General features: G+C 38.4%; 1 protein-coding gene across 2 annotated transcripts in view; it reads left to right on the forward strand.

Annotated features, from left to right (window-relative positions):
• The window catches only part of LOC138705878 (uncharacterized), a 942,969-nt gene that overhangs the window by 901,606 nt on the left and 20,115 nt on the right, over positions 1-21,248 (forward strand). The gene's annotated exons all lie outside the window — the stretch shown is intronic.

Below are 21,248 nucleotides of genomic sequence, written 5' to 3' on the forward strand. Positions count from 1 at the left end.
CACCATTTAAAAAAAATACAAATAATGCCCATGGCTATTCAGTATATTTTTTTCATTAATAAACTTCCTCATATGTAATTGTGAAAACTTAGTAACTAATTCAGCAGTTCATAGCATACAGTAAATACTGGTCAAAAATTACTTTCGTACTCCATCGGCAAATCTATCGTGCTGTGTCCAAAAGGAGTGTGTTATAAGGCAGTAAAAATTTTAATAGCCTCCCTATTATCGTGAACTGAGATGTACTGTCTGATAATAATAACAGATGTGTCAACCAGAATCTAAGTCAGAGGTGGTACCTATATTAGATTTGATTACATTATATTTCGTCAACATTTTCACTGATTGGAAGTCTACTTTTCTCCAGTCATCACTCGTGGGGATATTTAATCAACACTACACATTTACAATAAGCAGTTCTCCCTGTTCATGTGATCAGTAGGCTACAGAGAAAGTGTATTTTTAAGACAATCCAGGATAAGAAATAATACGCACATGTCGTCTCTTGGGAAGAAAATTAAATTTTATTCCTCTGAAGACGTGTTCTTCTAGATGCTAATATTGATAGAAGTCAATCAGTCGACCTTTAATACTCCTGCTACCACAAATATCCGAAATGTTCTGCGTTTGTGACCCGCCCACTAAATTGAATAAGTCTACGAAGGGTGCTTATGCTGCTATGCAATTGACACCATGGTGGTTGATGGTTACCTAATAATAAAACATATATTTATCTACTCACGTTGCAAACTCCTCTAGATATTTGAACGTGTAGGCAGAGTTTTATGTCTTCCGTGTGAAGATTTCGTAATGCCACTGTTTTATTGGTCGGTGATTGAAATGCTTTGCGTGTTGGGTAATTGGTTCCCTGTTAAACATAAGGCTATTACAAGAGGTTCTTCGGCAAAGTAGCACTGTTGGCGATGGACCATTACATAAGTGACTGTTCCCACGCCCATACAGGCCTCTGATCATCTGCTCGATCCGCGATTCCGATAGCGCGAAACAAGATTTCTTCTCAAAGGCATCTGTAATCAACTACCCGAGCTCAAATTGATATATGCAGCCCACAATAGGCAGTCGCAAGAGATAATGAGTTGCTAAAAATATAGTAAGACCCTTCTAAGATTACTTCAAATACGTAAGTTTCCAGGTATCGCGAGCTTGTGCCTGGAATTCTGCTTAAGAGATGATCAACTCGCGGTTCGCGCGTGGTTACAGAATAATTCCATAATATATATTATCTTCATTGTAACATCGTCCCTGAAATTAAATATGTATTCAAATAATATTTCACTTGTAATTAATTCAATAGATGTCAAGTATACTTGCAGGGGGACGGGAAGCAGAAAGTGGCTAATTTATAATTCTACGCCTTTTGATTTATTTTATGATGTCGGACATTTGTTGTTAACAATTTTGAATAATGAAGTCTATATACACCATGTTCCGTTTATCGCTGGACGGACGGGGAGAAAGGAAAGTAGCGACAACGTCGTCTCCATTTCCCGCGCTTGAAAGTAGGTCAGACGCGGTTATTGTCAATTCGTGTTCCGACTGGACAGAGAGCTACAGAGACACGGGACGAGCCGCTAAATCACGTTCCGCTTCTACGGTGAAAATAGCCTAATGAAAACTTTGCAAAAACTTATCTTATGCATAAAGACAATAATCAAAACGAAAAGATTTTACCAGATTGTTTTCCAACCTATGCCCTATGTCGTCTAATTGTTCCCCAGCACATGTCGTCGCCTTCTTTCTTCTTGTCCAATACTGAACCTGTATTTCTGAATATTTGTACAAGATTATAAGTTGTACTCTTAGATGTAACTGAAGATTCCGGATATTTTCGGAGGAATTTTCAACGCACTCTTTTCCACGAATCGCGCTTCGCAAAAGTATCATGAATGAAAACACGCTCTTCCACACTGAACTTGATGACACTACAGAATGATACAATAACTTTAATAAAGAAAAATATAAACAAACTACTTCGTACTGCGACTCAAAACGAAATTAGTCACCGCGTCCGACCTACTTTCAAGCGCGGGAAATGGAGACGTTGCCGCTACTTCCCTTTCTCCCGTCCAGCGATAATCGGAACACACTGTATAAACAGTATTTTAAGACAATTTTTATATTGATATTTTTCTGTATCTTTCATAAGTGTAAAAGTATGCAATTGTACGATATCCTGCATGATCAGAATCATAAACAGAACCAGATTGAAAAGGGAAAATCTTACTCGAAGTAGCAGTAGCAGTGTGAAGAAACCAAGCACCCTAATAATACACAAATCATTACTGTCACATTGTATTTCCTGGCAGGTTTTATGAACTAGGAAACTCGGAGCAGTTCACTCTTGGTCACCAGACTTAACAATATGCCCACCCTTATGTTTTACAGATTCTCAGGTTTCCAGGATTCTGCACCTTCAAATTTGAACAAGACTGTGGCACAAAACATGCACACACTCATTTAAGTCTCCAAAGAATTTACATTCTTTCTTCCTTGTAAGTCATATATTAAAGAAATGAGATCTAAAGGTTATATGGTCTGTTAATAGGCTTACTATTATCTTAAGTATTTATCTTTTCACTGTCTGAGCTCAGTAGTACTCCAAGGTAATGGCTAACTTATCAAAATATTGAACAGGCGGTCTTTGCAAGATTCCCATTAGGCCAGGTGCTTCCCGTCTCAAACAATCTCCAACCGCAGCAAAAAGGACACAAGCAATATGATCTAGGGCTTTAATAGTCCTATGCCTAGACAGACTGACTGAAATTTAATTTCCTTGTTTCCCTGGTATCCATGTTCACATGATACAATTCAAATCGAATAAAATTAGTTACAAAATAGTATCCTATTGCATCTATTAGTTTAACTAGCGCCTGCATACAATTCCCAATCAGAGATGATTCAGCATTCACCTCACAAGAACTACTGTGGTTGTCATAAGAGCTAGTGTGGTTCTTCTACTACTGTACTGAAGAAGATACAAATTTATTCATCCACGAATTAATTACAAATTAAATTAACTAATGTCTCGTCCAATTTATGTCAGTCCAAAAATATTAACCAAGTTGTTTTAGGGATAGGAGTGTTGAAACAAATTACCCACAATTTACGAAATCACTATTTAATTAAGCAGAGAGCCACCGGCATAGCTCAGGCGATAGCGCATTTGCCTGCTGATCCGGAGTGCTCTCGGACGTGAGTTCCACTCCCGCTCGGGGTGATAACCTGGTTGGTTTTTTCCGAGGTTTTTCCCAACCATAAGACGAATTAGGTAATCTATGGCGAATCCTCTGTCTCATCTCGCCAAATACCATTTCGCTTTCACCAATTCCATCGACGCAAAATTTATCCAGTAGTTGATACAGCGTCGTTAAATAACTATGTAGAGCTGTAATGAAAAATTAAGCAGCGAAATGGATTTTGCCCATATAATTATTATGTTGGGTGTTGTCAACCGATGAAGTTGTAAAACGTGTTTATCGTGAACTTTAAAAGAAAAATTTGAACTTGTGCTTAAAACTTTCATTGAGTATTTGAAATTTTAAAGGTACTTCTTCATGTCATATTCTGTAGTGACTATGGTACGGACATTAAGAGATCTTTACAATATGTAAACCGCGCTTTTCAAGAAAGAAAGATCAAATTGGTGATTTCTTAAGTATGTCGCCATTCTTTTGTTTCACATAAGCCGCTGTTTATTAATGCGTTCCCAAGTAGAACCGACTGTTCTGTATCATTGTTCCCGCTGATATTTACGGATCACTGATTCCGTATCACAGCACACACTACATAAAGTTCCACTGTTCAGGATCACGATGTTTTTATTAACCCTTTCGCTTTTCAACCTCATAAATATATAATATACACGTTTCGTTGCTGGGCATCATTCTTGTCTCGCAGGTAGAATATGTAACATCTCCATATTTTTATCGCAGCAAAAAAATATGTTAATCAGATTCCGCTTTCCAGAATGAAAATAAAATGCTCGGGCAGCCTTATGAGAGACCGCTGTAATTGATGATTTGAGATCTTTACAGTGAACACAGTGTTAATCATGCTTCGGATATTTTTCTAGAGTAGTCACTTTACATGCTATGAACGTCTAAATTCACAGCCGCGATGTGACTTGTCGTGTTTAGTCGTGTTACATATTGTACAATGTATGTCTGGAGAATATCTCCCTCACGTTCTCTTCTAGACTCTTTCGAGGATAAGGGACAGAGCACAGGCACCAGTGACATTACAAAATTGCGTAAGTTATTATTGGAGAAAAAGGCCTCCTATATACTGTTAAACCTGTGATAATTTGTCTTATTTTTAGGACTATATGTTGATACTAAGAATAACACTGATTGCGTGTTTACTTATGATCGTTGGTTTAAATTAATAGGATATGGTAATTGTAACCTATGTGAAAGTGAATTCAGAATAAATCATGTACATCTCTAAACACTGAATGTCAGCGCTCCCGAGATTGATTAGAAACAACAATTTATGAGACCGATACAAACCGCCATTAAATTGACTCTCTTTTTCGTTCTTCTATAAATAATCAATAAAAATCATCATTCGAAAAGGTTATTACTAGACTTCGTGGAATTGCCACGAGAATCGCAAGGTTTACTGCGCACGCGGTATAGAATGTATGAGAAGGGGGCGTGGAAAGGATAGAGTATGCCTCTGATGTAAACACTGAGCAGTATACTGCGGTTACAATAAAACCTGTATCCTGCATTCAAGAAATATAATGATTGATCACTGAATTAGGAATTGTCTAAACATGTAAATACACAATTATTTCATAGTGATATATATTAACTCTTAAAATGTAATGTAAGATACATCATTCTTGAATATGTGCATTGCAGTGAAGAGCTACGTACATTTTTAGCGACTGCAAAGTAATCTCCTCCGATGGTCACTTAAACAGTTTTTATATTGGGAAATGTACGTTCAACATCACACGATGTAATAGGTGCATATTTGAAGAACGGAAAGTCACTACTTTTTAGTACACCAACTTCAGACGTCTTGTCGTGGCCTGATAGTACATCATTTATAATACGAAGTTGTGAATAGGCAGAATTTTTAGCAATAATGTTTCTCAACTTACATTTCACTTTTTCTGAAATTAGTGAATTGTTATTTTGGATAACGGTTTGTGATACTTTATCCACTATATTAAGGGCTTCTGAGAATTGTAGTTTAGACGATTCTAACAGGATGATGCTTTTGGACACGATTTTAAAATTAGAATCAATGAACAGAATATCTTCCAATAGCTGTTCAGAAGGCAATGATTTTACAGCTGCAACAGCGGAACTATTTGTACTATCCAATGCATCAATTACCTTCATTATTTTGCTGTAATGTTCTGCATAATAATTAACAGAATCCAACCACGTTCCCCAACGGGTCAAGACTGGCTGCGGAGGTAAGGTATTCCAGGGGCAATTGTTTGTAACAGCAACACTCTCATTGTAGTATGTTTGATTGAATTCTTGTCTGCACTGAACAAATGTTAAGCTTTGACTATTACAACCACAGTAATGCAAAAACAAGTGCTTACATAGGTATACATTAGCTGTAGCTGCTCTATCTATTTGGACCGGTCACATCTCTTAACATGAACTGCTTATACTACGAGACCGGGCGGTCGCTCACCTCCTCTATACTACCGTACATCGGCAACCTGATAGCACGCTGCGTGTGGCAATTCAACGAAGTCTAGTTATTACCTATTACTATTTGAAAATAAAGTAGGTAGGTGTTCAGAAACAATATTACTTTTACTATTTAAAGTACCTTCTGAGTAAATCAATTTTATTGGTACAGGACTGACTTTACGGCAACCGCGGATCCGAGTTCAAATCTCGGTGATGGCGGAGTTCTATTTCTGGTTGGCAAAACTGGGGTTTTCCTGTTTTTTCTTTGTCATTCTACTAACATTCTCCACAATTTACCTTTTATTATGATCTCAGTTTCGAAAAATAGGGCTGACGCCGGATTGATCGTCCTGCATGATGAGTGTTCCTCGAGGTCTGTCCAAGGAATGGTAGATGGAAGTAGTGGTGAATTCTAGACGACTCATGTAGATCTGTGACATTCGACAAACCACCGTCAAATATATAGTCATGGATGAATATATAATAGGGTGCGAAACTTACTGAGTTTCCAGTAACACATACTAGAAGTGCTGTTGTAGAAATTAACCTTGCTGCCACCTGTTGGGCGGAAGGGCGTTATTACATCTAGCAGCGCACCAAGTAGCCAAAAGGGTAACTAATTACTCCATGCATTTAGCAGCGCACCTGGTGACGAAAATGTTAAACTGTGCAGAAAGTATTCCCTCCCACCCTCATCGATATTCAAAACTAACCCAATTTAAAATAAAACATTTACATTTTTATTCCTCACAGCATCTTCTACTGAAAATTCTTACCGGAGCCAACAGGAAGATAAAAGAGACGATCTATTTTACACTATCCGATTAAAATATAACCAGAGACAAAAAATAAAGCAAAAGGTTAGATAATTGGGATTGTATTCTTTGGATATTTATTGTACAGCGCAATGGAAAAGTCTGTAAGAACTACTTACAGTAGATAGTTCAATTTATTATATTACTATTAATTTACAATACATTCAACAACACTATTTTTACAACGTCCATAAACATCACTGTTTAACATGCACTGCTTATACACACACGCAGTATCACTTTATGTTCACTTATTAGCAAGTTTCTGTCTACCATCTCGACTCCTCGAGCAATATCTCGAACGGATAAATAGAGAACTCTGGGTAATGTACCTAACACTTAGTTCTAATGTTCACCACCTACGACGTTGGGCGCTGATCATCTTATTTCAGCCCCCCCCGCCGCCAAATGGTGTTGACCGCAGTTTCGCATCCTATTATATATTTATCCATGGTATAGTACACAGATTTGATGGCTGGAAGAGACGCTTAGTGTGGAGGAGGGTTGGAGCCTGTTTAGCCGGACAGCACAATTGGTACGCAACTCATTCCATAACGGGTGTACAAAAAGAGTATTTCGGCTGAAGTGCTTAAGGATGCTCCATAGCTCGCCCGATTAGCACCCCTATACCGTTTAAAATGGTTATCCAGGAATGTTCAATGTGTAAGAGGTCTGAGATATAAAACTTTAAGAAGCATTCAATTTACGGTCATGGAATATAACCCCCCTTATAAGTACACGCTCATCAATGTGCTTTTATACTGTAGTGGCAGTGCGACGTCATATGCGTAGCAAAAATCTTATCACCTAGGGATGATTTGAATAACTACAGACCCATCAGTTTGATGTCCAGCCTCTATGAAGTTTTCACAAAAATACTCATAAAATGAGTTACGAAGATTCTTGATGAGAATCAAGCACCAGAACAAGCATGCTTTTGTTCAAAGTTCAGTACTGTAGACCCTCTCCAAACAATTTATCAGATGTATCTATTAAATTGAGAAAAATTCGTTCTGACACCAGGAATCGAAGCCGGGACCTCTCAGCTCTGCGAGCTCTTTCCAACTAAGCCATGCCGGGACACGATCCACGGTGTCGGCCGTACTCTTCTCATTCACATCATCAATAGTCTTCTACCTGCATTTTTAAAACATACAAGTCACGTATGCAGGAGCGCATATTTAAATGACTTTCTGGTCATTTTCGACAACAGTTTATGAATACTGTTAACGTTTGACATTGTACATATATCTTCATATATGAGGTCTTACCGTCCTCATTGAATACAATGACTATAAGTAGCCATACTGTAAATGTATGTGGATCGTGTCCTGTCATGGCTTAGTTACAACGAGCGCTCAGCGCGAAGAGCTGAGAGGTCCCGGGTTCGATTCCCGGTGCCAGAACGAATTTTTTTCTCAGTTTAATAGATACAACTACAGATGACTACTTATAGTCATTGTATTCAATGAGAACGGCGAGACCTCGTATATGAATATATAGGTATATAATTTATCAGATATTTGAAAAAGCTGAAGAATACAATCTCACACTTTACATAGCATTTGTAGATTATAAAAAAGCCTTCGATTCCGTAGATCATGATAGCGTCATTGGAGCACTAAGAGAGATAGGAATTGAACATAAATATATTCGAATTTTAGGTAAAATATACAGTATATGGAAAACTTTTGGAAGTAAAAACAGAGATTGAAGGCCCAAAATTCAAATTGCAAAGGGGTATAAAACAAGGGGACTTAGTTTCACTCAAACTGTTTAAATATGTGTGCAAGAGTCCATGTTCAAAAAACTGGACTGGTCAAAAAAGAGGTATGGCTTAAATATTAATGTAAGAAGACTCGCAAATCTGTTGTTCGCAGGTGATATAGTACTGTTTACCAAAACCGCTACGGAACTAGAGCAAATGCTCGTGGAACTAAATGAAAGGAGTAGTGAAGTGGGCCTAACAATAAATCCGACAAAAACAAAACTAATGACAAATTTCAAAGAAAGACCAATTTTGATAGAAAATGCAAGCATAGACTATGTAGGCCTAAGTGGATACACTTACTGGCCAAACAACTATAAACCGGAACAACAGAGATGAAGTGAGAAAAAGAATTGATCTTGCCTAGAGCAAGTTTTGGTTACAACTTCATTTTTCAAGACAACTTGTACAGAGAAATCTAAAATTCCAACTATTAGAGAGCAGCGTATTCCCTGTAGGCCTACTGATATATGGAGATCAAACATGGTGCCTAACGCAGCAAAAAATTAAATTCCTACGGTTCTGTTAAAGGAACATGGAAAGAAAAATCCTAAATATTCGTTTGAGGGACAGATTGCAAAATGAAGAAATCGCAAGAAGGAGGGGTCTAAAAGACATAGCAGCCACGGCACAGCAACTAAAATGGAGATGGAAGAGGGAGGGACACGTAGCAAGACTACTGTACGAGATGACAGATAGGCATACACGGCGACAACATGGGACACCAGACTAGGAAAAAGAAGCAGAGGACGTCCCAAGCAGAGATGGTCCGATCGTTTGTGGGAATACGTGGACAAGGACTGCACAAGATAGGATAAAGTGGTAAACGGTAGGCAGAAGATAGCTAAAAAGTTATCGTGAGAGACAGTGCCAGTGAAATCGAAAGACTGAACATGGTGAAAATAGTAGATGTGTAGAGTTTATATTTAAATGTAAATACAAGAAAAATACAGACAATAAGACAATTGTGGATGTAGATGGCGTTTAGTTTTAAGCGGTTCAAGTGAAAACAGTCTAACAGTAGAAAAAATGAATTCATGCAATAGGTTTATGATTTAGATATTGCTCGAGAAACGAAAGAATTGACAATGAAAAAGCTGTAGCTGCTGAGAGCTGTAGCTTTAGGTAGTGTTAGGAACCAAAGGACTGAAATGTAGCAAGGTTATATATGTATAAGGTTTATATATTTAAGGCAAGATACATAGGATCTAAATTTCAAGCGAGTTTGTGTGAGAGCAAAAGTAGATTAAGTTCTCTTGAGAAAACTTGAGCCACTGCTACATTAGTAGCAGGCCCTTGCCCTTCAGGGATGATCTGGGCTTATCTCATAATCATCTCTTTACTATAACGTTTCAAAATATCCTTGAAATTGAAGACAAACTTAGCTGTATATTTAGTCAAACATTGAAAACTTCCCCGAAAATCTAGCAAAACAAAAGATATTCACTAAGAATGGTAACATTAAAAGGATTAGTTTGATGAAGGAGAACATAAAAATATGCTCGTGACGTCATGTTCCCGAGCCAGGTCGATGGCATTTAAGCTCATGTCAGTAGATTCACTGGCATGTAAAAGAATTCCTACGGGACAAAATTCCGGCATGGAATAGTACATGAATTCTAAACCTGCTGGCCATTTGTCTTGGCCCAGTATTCGCCATTCTCTAAAGATCTACGAGAATTTTGAAGAGAAACCTTGTCTGAATACATATGCAAATCACGAAAACAGAAAACAGACTCCATAATTTTACATGGTAAGATACTGTAAATTGTGGAACGATTTTGAACAGAAAAGCGAATAATTACAAACACAAATCTACTATAGAGATACTTATCTTGAGTTTTGTCTAATCATTATTACCCAAATTCTGATGTTCTTTGCATGCACCTTGTACTGATCTACTGGATCTTCAGTGTTAAATTTCTGAATGGTTCAGAAGTGCAACACAACAGGGTGCCTCTTGCAGTCGCTATATTAATACAACTGTAAACACGTCTCGTGTGTGGGCCGTATACTTTATAGAGTTACCCAGTACATCACCTTGTGCAGCATTCCTGCATTCAAGACTTGAACAAACAAAACAACGCCGTCTGGGCATGTACTTACATTTCAGAATACTTGTTTGTGGTTTCTCCCAGAAACGCTGGTCGATATCACGGATAAATCTTTGGTGCCGCCTGGAGGAGTCTGGACTGTGATGTCTTTATAGAATACGAAATGCATTATGCACGGGGCGTGATGTGTAATTGTAAGATGGATGGGCGTTTATTAGTCTTTGGTCTTGACTCATTTCGTCATAAATATCAGTCTCACAAATGATGAATACCGCCGCTACGCCTCATTTTTACGAACTTAACACCCTCTGTCTTTTATATATTGCTGTATCAAAACTCATTTGCAATTTTTGCATATAAAACACTTCATAGAAAAAAATTGCAACATGTTTACGCCCGATGTTAATGTACGGCAGTGCCACACGTGAAGAATATTAATTGAATACTAAACTTGTAGCCCTGCGAGAGAAATAGGAGACCGGCGCTAAGTGACGCGGATGTAAATAACAGCGGCAGGGCCGTGCGTAAATTACGTTGATGAATTCAGACGTGTTTTACTCCTTACAGCAAACGTGGGAAGAATGGCCCAATTTACAATTCAGGCAAGCGGAGTTCTCGCGTGATTTACGTCGCAGTGAATGCAGACACTTTCCATGAACATACGTGCAGTCACTTCTGAAGTATTTTTTCCTTCAAAACTTGCTAAAACACATACGTATAAACAATAGTATTTTAATTTCAGAATATTGAATTTGAGAAATAAATGTATGTAACTAATGAAATGATTGTGTTGATAAACTTTATTGTGAATCAATTAACTGCAATCTGATTTGACAAATTATTGTTATTACAATAAACATTCGTTCAATATATGAAGACCTCGGGGTAAATAGTGATAATCCTCAAAATTGGGATTCACAGTTTCTTATTGTTAACAGCCCATAAGCCACATTATCTTCGATTTGGTTAAATGATTATGTAAATATGTTAACAAATTATTGGATTATGTTGCTTGAAAAATATGGCAATCCTTTTGTGTTTGCAGTAAAAATTAAAATGTATGCAATCTGTAAATGTGGGTTATCATTATTTAACCCCGAAATATATGTCTCCATTGATATAACGTTTTTAAATATGATAAAGCGATGAAAACAAAATCAGATTCAAAGAAATATACATATTTATTCTCATGCGATATACAGTTTACAACACATGGCATACTTCTCCATTTTATTGATATTTGGAAGAAAATTATCCAATTACTGGAATTTGTCTTCAGTTATATTGTTTGTACATCTCTATCTGTAAAAGAAATAAATATTCACTTTACATAAAAAGTCACTGTATTGCTGACAATTCCTTCCTACAAAAGATACTGTATACTCAGTTTTATTAAACACAACAGCTAAGCATTGCTGAAGTGAAATAAATAAAACCGTGTATTTGAAAAATGCAACAAACTAAGAGAGATTTTATACTGAACGGAAATTAATTTCAATAACATATTTATTAGGGAAAATAAATTGCACTGATTTCCGAAACTCATGCTGGCCTTTTATTAAATACAATTACATACTATGTCACTTATTGCGATTTTCATGTGCGACTGAATAAATAATTAGTTCATCTTCGTATGATTATTCGTCGCAGAACATACTGTATTGCTAAAGAGAAACAGCTGGTGAAGGAAGGGAAACTAGTGACTAACAGAACGTTTGAAACGTTTGCTACCTTAATAGCATTTTTAATCGTCTGTATTACAACTTTGACTCCATAGTCCGTTTCAAAATTCCATTATTCGTGTGATCCGTAGCCATTACAGCCTTATTATTGTTATTATCACTGCCAGTCCTTGCCAATTTTGGAGCATTACCTTCGGAAATTGCGCCACACACCACAGCACTTCACGTTTCCCAATAGCGCTCTTTTTTTTTTTGTCGTCTTGTTCTGTACCTATTTTCCAGATCTTTCATTTCATTTTGTCAGTCCACTACTTAGGTACTGAACTGTAGAATGTGAGTTTTCATTTACATTTTCAGCGATTTCTGTCAATATTTTCCGTATTTTCTACGTTTTACTATCAAGACGATTGGTACAGACATGTTCATTTTTTCATATTACATCATCATATATCTATTGAATAAGGCCATACGAGTGATTTCAATAACTGTGATGTAGAAACTGATTATATAATCCAAGAGTGGCGTCATCCATTATAGAGTGACCGTGAAATCTTATCTAAAAGAATTTGCTCAAAGTCTACGGAGACTTGGCTTCGTGTGCATGACATCATAGATCAACGGTGCTTATTAAACACGACCAGCCTTACTTCCTTTTTCCGCTACATACAAACATTATTTATTTGTCTTCTAAGTTATCAACATACAATTTAACGTAATCATATTCTTGCTATATTAATTTAGTGCATAAAAATTTATTAATTTTGTACGGAGACTTTTTTACTACCTGAAGGCTATATCTCAGAGACAGATAACAGCCTCTCCCCTTACCTTGCTAGCCGTTGTATGTAGGTATTCATACTCACTGCTCTGTTTACAGTAAGAGTTCCCAGTCCCTGCTGTATCTTCTACACCAAAGATCGAATGATTCAAAATTTGAACATACATGTTCATTAACAAATTAGCTTCTACTACCTCCTGATTTCATTAATTCTATCATTAACAATTGAGTACGCATAAAAATTGAGTATTCATAAAAGCTTCAACCTCAGAAATATAGATTCAGTTGGAAGGTCTGTTTATCACTGAAGAATAAAACTCGACACCTGAATATATCCAAATAATGCCGATCAAAAGGACAAAGAAAATGTGGTCGCTGTCAACATAATGAAGTGGCCGACTTTATCTGAAGGCAAAACAGCCAAGTGAGGCTAATCCATGTTGAAATTGACGATTGTAATTCTTAAGTAAGAATTTTGAGACAATTTCTGGGGTAAGATGTCTGTTTTCAAAACCCTTCAATGTAAGCTTGAAACAAATAGTCGTTTTACCTTAAGTAATAAATAAGTTGAATAATACGTTAGTTGATAGTAAGCTTTCCGATCTACAGTTTTCGGTCTTATAAGTTTATCGTTACCGAATTGTGAAATTTAATTTATAAGTTTATCGTTTTCGAGTTGTGAAATTTAATTACATTGGTTTCCCTTGAAAGATTTATGAAAATCTTCCCGAAACTAGACAGAATTGCTGAACAAAATCGCAGTATCCCATTGGCTGCAAAACCAAAAAGCCTAGATTCCTCCCTGAGAACGGTGTCAGTTTTGTCTCATAATGAGATACCCCATTTCACGGCAAGCAATGTCTTCCTAGTTCTGTGGAAGACATTCAGATCCTCCACGCATAGAGATGGCGCCAAAGGGGCGTATCATGTTTGTCTCCTGGCGTGGTGCCTCTTTCACGCCCTGCATATGCTTCAAACAGTTATGACACCGCGTTTCGAAACATTGCCATGGAATGGTGTTGCTTCTTATTCTAGACTTAATTTTTTGCACCTGCAGTAGATTTAAGTAGGCTGTGCAAATCTGTATATTCAATATTACATAATATATTTAGTATAACAATACGCAATAGTATACAAAATTCATTGGCTTCAACACTATCAGATTCATCCTGTGATATATAATGTTACACATAACATCTAGCACATACTAACAAACCTATTGGATAATGGTGTAGTAAGAATTAGTAACAAGTATTATTAGAAACAGAGAGTGCCCTATGTAAGTGAACTGGAAATCAAAAAACGAAATCTTGAAATAACTGAATTAACGCATTAGACTTTAAAGGTGGGAGTATAGAAGAATTTAGATAGGAACAGAAGAGAGAGGCTATAGTAAAAATAGTGAATGAGTAAGGGGAAGAGTAGGATACAATAATGGGAGAATGTAAGTATGCGGCATGAATGTAAATTATAAGAGCGTCTACAAAAAGGTACAGTACATTTGTAATAAAAGTAATAGTGGTACCGGACACAAAATTTGTGAGCTTCACATTATATGGATTTAAATTGTTGACTTAAAAGAATGTTTTATTTAACGACGCTCGCAACTGTCGCCGGTGTGCCGGAATTTTATCCCGCAGGAGTTCTTTTACATGTCAGTAGATGTACTGACATGAGTATGTCGCATTTAAGCACACTTAAATGCCATCGACCTGGCCCGGGATCGAACCCGCAATCTCGGGCATAGAAGGCCAGCGCTATACCAACTGCGCCAACCAGGCCGACTTGTTGTTGACGTAAAATAAGTGCTCATATCATATTATTATCATAACTGCTAGCCATATATTAGTGCACCAGTGAACAGTTCATAGAGAAGAATAACAGTTCTAACTTTATAGAATTATAGTGAGCGTAATTGTGGATCCCTATCACCACGGCATGGCGCGTCCTCAGGTTGCTGATAGAGGAGACGGCCTTCAGATATGGAGGGTAGGTGCGAATATATTGAATAAGCAGTCGCGGACAGCCGATCAGGGTGGTCCTCCAGCTTGGGGGTTGGACTTAAAAAACAACTTGTTACGAAACCACACAATAAACCTTGGAATGGGACTGATTCTCTGGCACGACCACAGAAGAACTGCATGCATTGTATTCTTCACCTGACATAATAATTAGGAGCATTAAATCCAGACGTTTGAGATAGTCAGGACATGTACGACGTATGGGCGAATCCAGAAATGCATATAGTGTGTTAGTTGGGAGGCCGTAGGGTTAGGTTATATTACGACGCTTTATCAACATCGTTGGTTATTTAGTGTCAGAATGGGATGAAGGTAATAATGCCGGTGAAATGAGTCCGGGGTCCAGCACCGAAAGTTACCCAACATTTGCTCATATTGGGTTAAGGGAAAACCCCGGAAAAAAACCTCAACCAGGTAACTTGTCCCCACCGGGAATCGAATCCGGGCCACCTGCTTTCGCGCCCAGAAGCGCTAGACGTTACTCCACGGGAGTGGACGGCCGGAGGGAGAAAGACCGTTGGGGAGGCCGAAACTTAGAAAGGGGATTTTAGGGATAATAGAGACAGATGGCGGGCTTATGTGAGGGCGGAAATGAACCTCCGGGTTCCTTAAAATCCATAGACTAAGTAAGTAAGTAAATTTCTGAAGAAGCATTATTGTTCGCTACATATAGGCTAACGCGAAATGTATGTTTCTCCATGGATATACATTCCATCAAATTAAAAAAAATTGTAGAATGTAGATAAGTTGAATACTCTACTGTAAGTCAAATATTTTACTTAATTATAAAAGTGTTTCTATTTTAACCTCATTAGAATCGTTCGCGTGTCAGTTCACTATCAAACCATGCGTAGACTATCCTCTTAAATTAAAATGGTTTAAGGCAATATTGAGGAAAATATTTGATATTAAAATGGCGATGTATACAACTTACGAACTTATAATCCATTATTATATATACAGCAATAGAGATAATCGTAGACTTCATGAATGCTGCTGTCGGAACTATGGTGTATAATCCACAATACAGTACACAGTATACAATAAATCTGAAGACGCAGATGAAAATTCCAAAGTCTTCGTAAGTAAAATTTTCTTCAGGCTTCAGCGTAAATTGTTTATTTTAGTAGGTTATTTTACGACGCCTTATCAACATTTTAGGTTATTTAGCGTTTGAATGAGATGAAGGTGATAATGTCGGTGAAATGAGTCCGGGGTCCAGCACCGATAGTTACCGAGAATTTGCTCATATTGGGTTGAGGGAAAACCCGAAGAAAACCTCAACCAGGTAACTTGTCCCGAACAGCTGGTTTGGCGGCCAGACGCGCTAACCGTTACTCCACAGGTGTGGACGAGCAAATTGTTCGAAATAAATCCTGTAGATGAGACTAAAACCGGAATTACGTGCACTTGCATTTTATCTGGTTTATTATTATTATTATTGTTATTATCATCATCATCATCATCATCATGTACTATCACCACTACCACCACCACCACCACCACCACCACCACCACCACCACCACCACCACCACCACCACCACCACTGCTATTAATATTACAGTAAAAGGAAGTAACACGGTGACTATCTCAAAGGGTAAGTTCCTTATTATCTAGGATATGTTTGGCCTTTGAATGTTCCATAATTTGTTTGACCCTGACGAATATAGGTAGTTCTTGCGTCATAGAATCTGTTCTTGGTCAGACTTTGCTATTGTTAATGTGGCATTGAGTGTACCATGAAAAGTTATTAAGCTTGAATTCGCACGTTCCACGTGACATAATAATCATATGTAGTTGATATGCAACAGAGTCCCCATCTCTAGAAAGAACTGTTGTCATGACGGCAAGCAACAGCGCTGCTGTGTTCAAGGGTGTCAGGTTCATGTGACGGTGAGATCACGACTGGGTTTGACTTCTGACTTAATCAACTGTCTGGCGTGGCGGCAGAAGAGACAACCCAGTGCTGACAGTGTTATAAATTGATTCCGCTCTCCCGATGATGATCTGTCTTATACAACCCAACCGCCGGCCGGGCTGTCCCGGCACTCTCATAAAAAACAACAAATATTTCACCCTCTTGAATTGTAACGAAGAGCAGCATTACAAGTGGACAGAACACTTGTGCTTCCGGTTCCTAAACTGTGGCCTGCGTTCTAAAGGTTTCATCTAGTCGGCATTGAATTCTTCAGAATCTCCAGTGGTGTTTCATTCTTTACTTCGTTATTTAACGACGCTGTATCAACTATCGGATTATTTAGCGTCTATGGAATTGGTGATAGCGAAATGGTATTTGGCGAGTGAAGCCGAAAATTCGCCATAGATTACCTGTCTTTAGCCTTATGGTTGGGGAAAACTTCGAAAAAACCCAACCAGGTAATCAGCCTAAGCGGAAATCGACTCCACGCCCGAGTGCAACTCGGATCAGCAAGCAAACGCTCTACCGTCTGAGCTAAGCCGGTTTTGCGTAAATTGTACAATTATTTCAGATATGAACGTACAGGCTTATTTTGTGAAATTATGCAGGACTGAGACAATAACTGTATTTACCTTAATCACAGTCAGCTCAATTAGTATACCACCACTAGACCTATATCACGACTACCAGTAGCTACAGGAATTAAGCTTTATATACAAGGTGATTCAGACCACCCGTAAGTCATTTATTTCGGAAACTAGTGCATTAAAATTTTCGAGACAAAAATATTTACAGTAGAGCATCGATTATCAGAAACAATTGAGGACAGGGGGTGTTCGGATAACTGATTTTTCGGACAACCGATCATTTACGAAAACAAATTGTACCGGTGTTATAGAAGCAGGATGAAACAAAGAAACACTGATATTAAACACAAAACTGTACATACAGTATATATTTTGTAACACACGTCTTACAAATAACACAGAGAACTGACTAGCCTAGTTTGACAAGTTCAAAACGGCCATTTAAAGTTGGCCTGCAGTTTAGGAAAAGAAGTCCAAACTTTTTTTTGCTTCACAGCAGAGACTCTTTTTCTTTTGACGCTAATTCTCGCAAACAGCGCTAGCGAAACTTCTACGGGTTCAAATCCTGGTTGGGGCAAGTTACCTGGTTGAAGTTTTTTCCGAAATTTTCCCGTCAACCAATCGAAGCAGAATTTCTGGGCTACCGCCGAACTTTGATCCCGTGGATGTCATTCGTTGTTGATGGTAGCGCTATGCACTGTGGGCTTTCCACTGGGCTCATAGTAACTCGTGGGACCGGGGTTGAGGGACCGCGATGAGGCCTACACGAAAAGGTAAAGGGTTCATGTAGGCTGTAGGGGAGTTCGGAGGCGGCCTGCAGGAGAATTTGTAGCGCGGAGGGCCTATTCCATCCCGGATAGTACAATGGGCCACCGAGCGGTCTGCGTGCGAGGACAATCCCAATCCGTGCCCTTCCTTAAAAGGGGAATAGTAGATAAAAGATGTTCATCTTCAGCTCTTCCAAGGTGTGTGAATTGTTTTTGTGCACAATTTATTTTAAGTGTCCCCGCAAAAAGTAACCTGGACTGGTGACATCTGGAGATCGTGAAGGCCATAGCTCTCTAGATACCTATGATTCTATTGCCAAAAATGTTCTTAGCATCGTCACAGTTACAGGTCGCACCGTCTTGCTGTATCAAGGAGTCACATTCATTCACTTCCAGAAAGACTTCAGACTGCTCGACAGTGTCTTGGTAGGCCTCAACATTCTATGTGGTTTCAGAGAACAGGGGCCCGATTATTCGTCGTCTTGATATGCCACGCTAGACGCCAATTTTCAGAGGATGCAGAGGAGACTCGATCGCATGATTAACTCACACTCAAAATACGACCTTATTTAACTACAAGCTCCTCGCTTTATTTACAAAACAAAACAATTTAATGTCGCTTGGTACAAATTATGATGTATACATATGACGCAAAGAATGCGATATTATTATCACAAACAAATATGTACATAGTTATGTTACTCTTGAGTATGCCGTCCTCTTAAACTGAACGCACTGTACGACTTCGCCATAGCCAAGATTTGAACTCAGGCAAGCGGTTTTCGTAAATCAACACTCTACCAACTGAGCTACCAAGACAGATTTTTAGATGCGTATAGTTTATGTTTGTTTTAGAAATCGTTTGACATTCTTATCTCTTAAAAGAATTACATTCAAAGATCAAGTTGAATATATTGGGCCTATTGCTTTCTGTCATAGCAATAGGGAAGACAAAGGTATAGAGGTGTTTATCTAGCGGAACATGGAGCATCCCTACGCACTTCAGTCAAAAGAAGCTTTTGTGAACCCGTGATGAAATATATTGCGTGCCGACTGTGCTGTCCGGCTAAGCAAGCACCACCACCTGCCACACTACGCATTACTCTCTAGCTTTGAGATCCTTATATTGTATTACCGTACCTCAGGTGGTGATCTCCCGTTCAACATAAATCGATATAATTATAGTATATGAGCCGTTCAGAGCAGAAGTGATGTAAGTCAAAAATGGGTAATTAGGGTTAAAGTAAAATACAGCGCAAAGTAGCAATTAATATTCAGTTTATTTAAACTATTAGTAGTCAGTGGAAGCACGAAGGACATATTAATTGCTACTTTGCGCTGTATTTTACATCATTTTTACTTCAAACCTCATTATCCAATTTTCACTTACACCACTTTTGCTCTGAACGGCTCATGTATGAGTCGTCTTATCTCTGTCAAGCAACTAGGATCCTGGGAGGCTTCAGTGTCTCTTATACAGAACTTTGAGTTGTGTGGAAGATAGAGTTAGAAATATAAATATTAGAAATGAACTACAGCAGGCACCAGTGGTAGAACAAATTGAAAGGAAACAACTGAATTGGTTTGGACATCTGGTTAGAATGGTAGATGAGAGGAAAGTGAAAGAAGTATTCGAATCAAGAGGAGAAGGTAAAAGGAGGAGGGGTAGACCAAGAATAGAAGGGGAACAATACGTTAATGATATGGTGAGGAGAAGAGGGAAGGAAATCCGGGAAATAGGAAGATTGGCATTGGACCGGGAGAGATACAAGAAATGGGTGGAGGACCCGACGCTGCAAGGCACAAGGGATAGATGAAGAAGAAGAAGAAGAAGAAGAAGAAGAAGAAGAAGAAGAGTTGTGTGGAACTCACCATCGCTGCCATCTTCCAATCTCTGGATAAACCGCAAGGAATATCTATAATGGCGGACGACAGCTTCGACTAATGCATTCACAGGAAACGTCCTATTTTTAGAGAAGATGGTATTGAAATGAGAAGTGTGGAAAGTGTTGATGGAATGACGTCTAAAAATGGGATAACCTCCAGAAAACTCTCACAAAATTTACTTTCTCTACCATAAATACAACTCTGCCATAGCCGGAATTTGAACTGAGGTAGCGTGATCGTCCTAAATGAGCGGTCTGCCACTTGAGGCTGTCGAGGTGGGTAATATGGAATATAAGTAATGATGGATAAAACCAGAAGAAACTCCAGTAACCTGAGAAGATCTTACTCAATATCTCCGTTCATTCGCCGTAGTTATTGTTTATTTCGTATTATGGGATGGTTTCCATTCCCTGTCGAAAAATGCTTTCAACACCACACTACAGAGCATGCATTATGTGCAGACACTTCCCCACTCTTCCTACAGAGCTGCGCACGAGATCGGATGAGTCTACTTACGAACTATAGGGGAATGGGTTAGCCTTTGCCTTGAACTCGGTAGACACACGCCTGACCTTCCCTTCTACTCTCCTACCCCCTTCACAGAAACGTTGTTCCCCTACTGCGCATGGCGAGTGTCTTGACTAAATGCATGAGCTGTACATGAACACAGTGGGTCGTTTGTAACGAAGTCAGAATGCAGTATCGGCGACAGCATTTTTAGTTTGTGAGTGCACTTGGGTGGGGAGAACTAGTCACGATGGGTAACACTCCTTCCCTGTACTATAGGAGTAGATCATTACTAGTCCATGCAACTGTTTTAATATGCATATTAGGACTGATAAAAGTTTTACTAAAGCACCGCTTGTCAAATTAAATTAATGAAGACGAAACTAAGATTTAGTAAATTAATACCTAAATATCTGTCGGTTTGCGTACAGCGGTAAGAGCTGCAATGCAGTTTCTAAGCAGTTGTCAACTCAGTGTAGAAATAATTTAAATAATAATAAAGTTTACCTGAGTGTTCTAAAACTATTTTAGTTGCACATTTAAATTGTGTATATAGCATAAGGCTAAGCACGAGTTAACTTTGGGTGGGCACTAGCCTAACGTTGCTAGCCTTTTGCTGTTGTCACTCCTATTAGGAGAAAGTCTCTAAATTCGCTCTTCTGCATGTAAATCAGATAAATTAAAAATATATCATATCACAGTGAAAAATTATTGACCGTAATGTTATTTTACCTACCACACACTACTCCAGTAGTTGATTTAAATACCATGTCAAGGAA

This window comes from Periplaneta americana, chromosome 9, assembly GCF_040183065.1.
Source record: "Periplaneta americana isolate PAMFEO1 chromosome 9, P.americana_PAMFEO1_priV1, whole genome shotgun sequence".
Taxonomy (NCBI): Eukaryota; Metazoa; Arthropoda; class Insecta; order Blattodea; family Blattidae; genus Periplaneta; species Periplaneta americana.